Source organism: Sphaerodactylus townsendi, linkage group LG07 (assembly GCF_021028975.2).
Source record: "Sphaerodactylus townsendi isolate TG3544 linkage group LG07, MPM_Stown_v2.3, whole genome shotgun sequence".
In the NCBI taxonomy this organism is placed as follows: Eukaryota; Metazoa; Chordata; class Lepidosauria; order Squamata; family Sphaerodactylidae; genus Sphaerodactylus; species Sphaerodactylus townsendi.
This window is the reverse complement of record NC_059431.1, coordinates 110,183,537-110,189,536: the sequence shown is the minus strand read 5'-3', so window position 1 is coordinate 110,189,536 and position 6,000 is coordinate 110,183,537.

The following is a 6,000-nucleotide window of genomic DNA, read 5'->3' as shown; positions in this document are numbered from 1 at the left end:
GAGTGTAATGTGTAGCTCAGCTCTTAAAACAGTTTTTTATATTTGGGCATGTGTTCCCCCATAGAAGTGCCTGACTTTGACCATCACAAGAACAGGCCATATCTACCTTTTGTGAGTCATACCGCAATGCATTTGTATCCAGACCCGGTTTTCCACTTTGCACAGTATTATTGTTAACCAGCTGAAAGAAAACAAGAGAGCTCTTTGGCGGTCAGTCTTTTTTGTCCTAGGGTTTTCTTGCTGCATCTCATTTTTCTAGCATGGTAAATAACCGATAGCGTGTTTCCTTTGAGGAATGGAGCCTCTCTTTGTACTTTTGCTGGAATGTTCTACCATGTTGGGTTTTTGTATACTTTTTTTTCCAAAAGAGATGAAAGAAAAAAAAACTTATCACAAAAATCTTTTCGCTGGGGCTTTGTCGTTTGTTCTTGGAAAGGGTTTGGTGGACAATATCCAGTCGATGCCTTGTCTCGCAAGCATGTCACTTAGATCGGGGATCAACGTTGTGGTGTTCATGGGTGCGGTGGTGTCTGTTCTTTCCAAAGCATCTCTTCCCCAAAGCAAAAAAAAAAGACAAACAGCCCCATCTAGAGGGGGGAGGCTAATCTGCCTGTGGGAGTAGCGTATGGGTGGGGCAGCTCCTCTGCCATGTAGCCACCAAGGGCCTCCCCAGTGCTGGAACATGGTGCCAGATGCAGCGCCAGAGCCCCTGCTCCAACCACCAGCGTAGCGGGAGCAGGCCAGAGAAGGAGCTGATGTTAATCGGTTCCCTCCTGTGGCCATTTGGTGTATTACTCCGGCAGCCACAAGTTGAGACTTCAGCCACCCTTTTGGGTGGCATAAGTCTATTAAGCCCAGTGGGGGTTTCTCAGCAGTGGGGAGGCTTTCATGCTTTTGAGGCCTTATTTATTTATTTATTTATTTATTTATTTATTTATTTATTTACCGCCCACCCCCGAAGGGCTCTGGGCAGTGTACAGCAGGCCAAAAACAACATTACCCCCAACAGGTAATATCCATATCCAGGAATGTTCTCTCCTTACTATGACCTGAACATGCATTTTTCCAGTTTATATGGGGTTAGTTAAAATCGCCCATTACCATGACATTTTTGCTTTTGTTGGCCTCTCTAATTTCTTTTTCCATCTCAGAATCCTCTTGGGTGCTTTGGTCAGGGGGACGATAAAATATTCCTAATGTTAAACTATGCTTCACCCCTGGCATTGATATCCACAATGCTTCTGTAGAGGAATCAGCTCCCTCTGCATTGTCTATTTTATGTGACACTATGCTCTCTTTGATGTAGGGGGCCACCCCACCCCCAATACGCCCTGTCCTACCATTCCTGTAGAGCCTGTAGCCTGGTATAACAGCATCCCACTGGTTCTCCTCATTCCACCATGTCTCTGTGATGCCCACTATATCAATGTCCTCCTTCAAAACTCTGTACTCCAGCTCCCCCATTTTAGGTCAAAGGCTTCTACTATTAGCATAGAGACACTTGTATACTCTGTCCCTAACCTGGGATTTATGTGTTTTGCCCTCTAGCCTTTTGTAGACACTATCACTTATCACATTGCTATGCTCCTTGCTTGTATGTGGTTGATTTAGAAAAACCTCCCTCTCTGTCTGCATCCCCATGACACTGCATCCTTATGGACACTGTATTCCGAACTGAAGTCACCTCAGCTCCTGTCGGCTTTCCGGGACTCTCAGCATTTCTATGCGGCTTCACTCGTTCCCAGCACTTTTGCATGTATCAGCCATGTTCCCCTTCTGCATCTGGTACTTTTTAGCCCCAAGAATGATGGGAATAATTGATTTACTTGTTTATTGAAACATTTTTATGCCACCTTTCCACCCAACCAAGGTCCACAAGGCAGCCAATATTAAAACAATTAAAAAGCAGTTAAAAGTACACAATTCAATTAGAGGCACAGCACTAGGAGGACCAGAAATAATTATTGGGATATACCAGGTAAAACAAAAAAAAAGGCTTCACCTACAGGCAAAAGACACTGATAAAGACTGATGAATTTCTATGGGGAAGGGAGTGCCAAAGTTTTGGTGCCATGATGGAGAAGACTCTTTCTTGGGTTGCCGCTCCTCTAGCCTCAGATGGCAATGCTAATCGAAGCAGGGCCTCCGGGTATGACCGGAGCGAGTTGGTAAGTTAATATGGGGAAGGTTTTCCTTAAGGTATGTTGGCCCCGGATTTAAAGTGTTTTAAAGGTCAGTACTTTGCATTGAGCTTGGGAATGAACTGGAAGCCAGTAGGCAAACTAAGACTGGAGTGATATGGTCCCCATGACCAGCTCCAACATTACCGTTGCTGTATTCTGTCTTTACTATCTTGTATTCTTTTGGAATAAATACGTCACAACTGACAGATTCCTCTGAAGAAGCCTGTTGTCAAAACATATGGAGAATTTTGAGAATTTTAACTGAGTGACAAAGTATGCTTTTACTTTATTTTGCACTATCGGCCTTTATCTCTTAATGATTGGTGGGGGGGGGGGGACACAGTTTTTCTCACTGTATTCTCTACCAACTGCAGCTTCCAGACAGTCTTCAAGCTCAGCACCATATAGAACACACTGCAGTAATCTATCATTGTTACCAGGACATTCATCATTGCAGAAAGATCTTTTCTGTCCAGGAAGGGCTACAGCTGGCTCACCAGCCAAAGTTACTGAAAGGCACCCCTTATCCAACAAGAGGCCTGGGTCCAGAGGCACACCTAAGTTTTAAACCTGCTCCTTTAAGGGAAGTACAATCCCATTTAATTAATTAATTAATTGATTGATTGATTGATTGATTAATTGGTTTTATATACCGCCCTACCCCCCGAAGGGCTCTGGGCAGTGAACATAAGATTGCAGGTATTCAATAAACTCTTAAAATAAATTAAATTAAAATGCAGCAATCAACCTATTAAACAATGTCCACAATAATCCTCATTAAGCCCTCCCAAGAGAGGAGAAAGAAAGATGGGTCCCATAGATGATAAGGGACCCTAAACACAAAAGAGTAAAGGGGGCAGAAATGTACTTACATCTTGCATTTTGTATCCCCTAGTTAGTATGTATACTAGTGTTCTATCATTTGTTAGAGTATAATGTTTCTCCTTCTGATTTTATCCGCTATACACACATCTTAAAGCATTAATACATGCAGAAAGCAAAGATTAATTCAACTTCTGTTTAAAGAATGTGAAGTTCCACTTGAAAAGAACTGTACTAGATTTTTATATCAATCAACAGACCCAAAAGACCCATCCAGCATAAGATAACCCATCTCTCAGGTCAGACCTTCCACCCACCAATAACACCTCCATTTTATCAAGATTAAGTTTCAGATTGTTAGCCCTCATCCACTCCAAAACTGCCTCCGGGCACCTCTTCGTGGTTTCTACAGCCTCCCTGGGATCTGCTGGTAGGCTTACATAGATGTTGAAAAGCATATAGCAGGGGTCTGCAACCTGTGGCTCTCCAGATGTTCATGAACTACAATTCCCATCAGTCCCTGTCAGCATGGCCCAATTGGCCATGCTGGCAGGGGCTGATGGGAATTGTAGTTCATGAACATCTGGAGAGTCACAGGTTGCAGACCCCTGACATAGAGGATAGATCCTTGGGGGACCCCATATGCCAAATGCCAAGGGGCAGAGCAGTAGTCCCCAGCACCACATTCTGAAACCTCCTCTGAAACGACAAGGTGGGACCAGAACTTCCACAGAACAGTGGCTCCCAGTCACAAAAGATGATCCAATAGGCTTTAACAAATCAAAAGATACAAAAATAATCTTTAAATACAAAAACAATATCTATTTGATGATCTTGACATGTTTTGTGCCAAAAAGCTTCCTCGGGAGATCAAACTTTGCTTTCATCAACAGCTCAAAGTTTCACAAACGGCAACCATTTTTTCCAGTATCCAGAAGGATACCGTGATTAATGGTATCAAAGGCGACTGAGAGGTCCAGGAGAATTAACAAGGTCACACTCTTCTTGTCCATCTCCAGGTGCATGTCATCCATCAGGGAAACCAAGGCCATTCCAGCCCTATAACCAGATCTGGAACCAGACCAGAATGGATATAAACAATCTGCTTCATGCAGGTGCATGTCATCCATCTGAAGTTGGCGACGGCCCCTTGTTCAATCACCTTTTCCAAGACTGGTACATTTCAGAATGGACAGTACTTATTCAACTCTCCTGGGCATGGAGTAGGTTTCTTTCGCAGCAGACACACCAATGCTCACTTCAGGGCAGGAACAACCACCCCATAGATGTGTGCTGTGTCCTGCACCATCAGCACCCCCCCCCCCCCCCCAATACCTGGCAAATTGCTGATCAAGAGTCACTGGCTGATTCTGCACGGGCCAAAAACAGCGGTGTGAAAACAGTATAAACCCTTTTACACTGTTTTAAACTCTTTTACACCATTTTCACATTGTTTTCACACTGCTGTTTTTGGCCCATGTGGTATCAGCCACTGTGAAATCAAATCCAATCATTTAGCAGAGCCTCACCTCGAATTCTACCACGTACAACAAATGCGTACATCATTCGAAACACAAGATTGAGGGTGAAAATATTCCACTTTGCTATGTGAATGGCAATACATACCACATTCACACTGCAGAGTACCAGGAAGAATTGGATTCCTCAATCAAAACGGTTCAAGATCACATCAGCAATCAGCATTCATAGAACCCAAAAAAGGAAATTGAAGTGTGTACAAGCTGTTTCAATTGCAGCACTTAAGTTTGCAAGAGATACGCTATTAACAGTGGCCCATGCTAAATCTCAATTACTGTTACATTGTTCTTCAGGCTATTATGTACATTTGTATCTCACCCTTTTCCTCCAAGAAGCACCAGAACAGTATACATGAAGCTGTTTCTGCTTCAACCACACTGCAAGCCTGAAAGACAACGATGTGCTCACGATCACCCATTTCAAGCCCAAATTAGGATGTGAATTAAATATTTGCAGTCCAAATGTGATGCTCTGTGTTTTGCACAACTCGATGATTCCTTAAATACTCAAAACAGCCTACTCAAGACACTACTTGGAGAAGACAATCGCATCCAAGATTGGAAGATCAGCTCAATTTCCTGTTTTGTTCTCAGTGATGTCCTTTTTCAGTATGATGGTGAATAGGTGACATCATAAAGTGATGTCCTTTTCAGTATGATGGTGAATAGGTGACATCATGAAGCCAGATCAGTGAGAGTCTGGGGGGCAGAGGGGGAAGTCTGAACCGTAAGGTTCAGACATTCATCTTAAGGTTATAGTTCAACACCAATTACCATAATTCCATAATTATACGGAACGATGCAATTTTGATATGTAGGAGACATTACAAATCATAAGAACGGCCAAGCCACATCTGACCCTGTTTCCATCTCATTTACTATTCTGCTTCTAACTGCCACTATCTAGATCAGTGATGGTGAACCAATGACACACGCATGTCAAAGGCGACACACTATGCCGTTTTGGGTGACATGCCAGCGTTCATCAAGAGCCGACCGCAACTATTTCCCGTTTTAGTCTGAGATTGTTTTAATTGTTTGATGTTTCTTTACGGAATACAAAACACCACACATGATTGGACTGGGTTTTTTTAATGAATATGTAAAGAATTGTTTCTTTTTTGTTTGGGGCAGGGTGGGGATGACCCGCCAGCAGTGTCCAGTGAGACATTTTCTGAATTTTGACATGCCGAGCCCAAAAGGTTCACCATCACAGGCTAGATTTTTTTTAAAGCTAGGAGTCAAATTCAGCATTATATGTACACATGATCCAGAAGAGTAAGAAGAAGAGTTGGATTTATATCCCCCTTTCCCTCTTGTAAAGAGACTCAAAGGGGCTTACAATCTCCTTGCCCTTCCCCCCTCACAACAAACACCCTGTGAGGTAGGTGGGGCTGAGAGAGCTCCGAGAAGCTGTGACTAGCCCAAGGTCACCCAGCTGGCATGTGTTGGAGTGA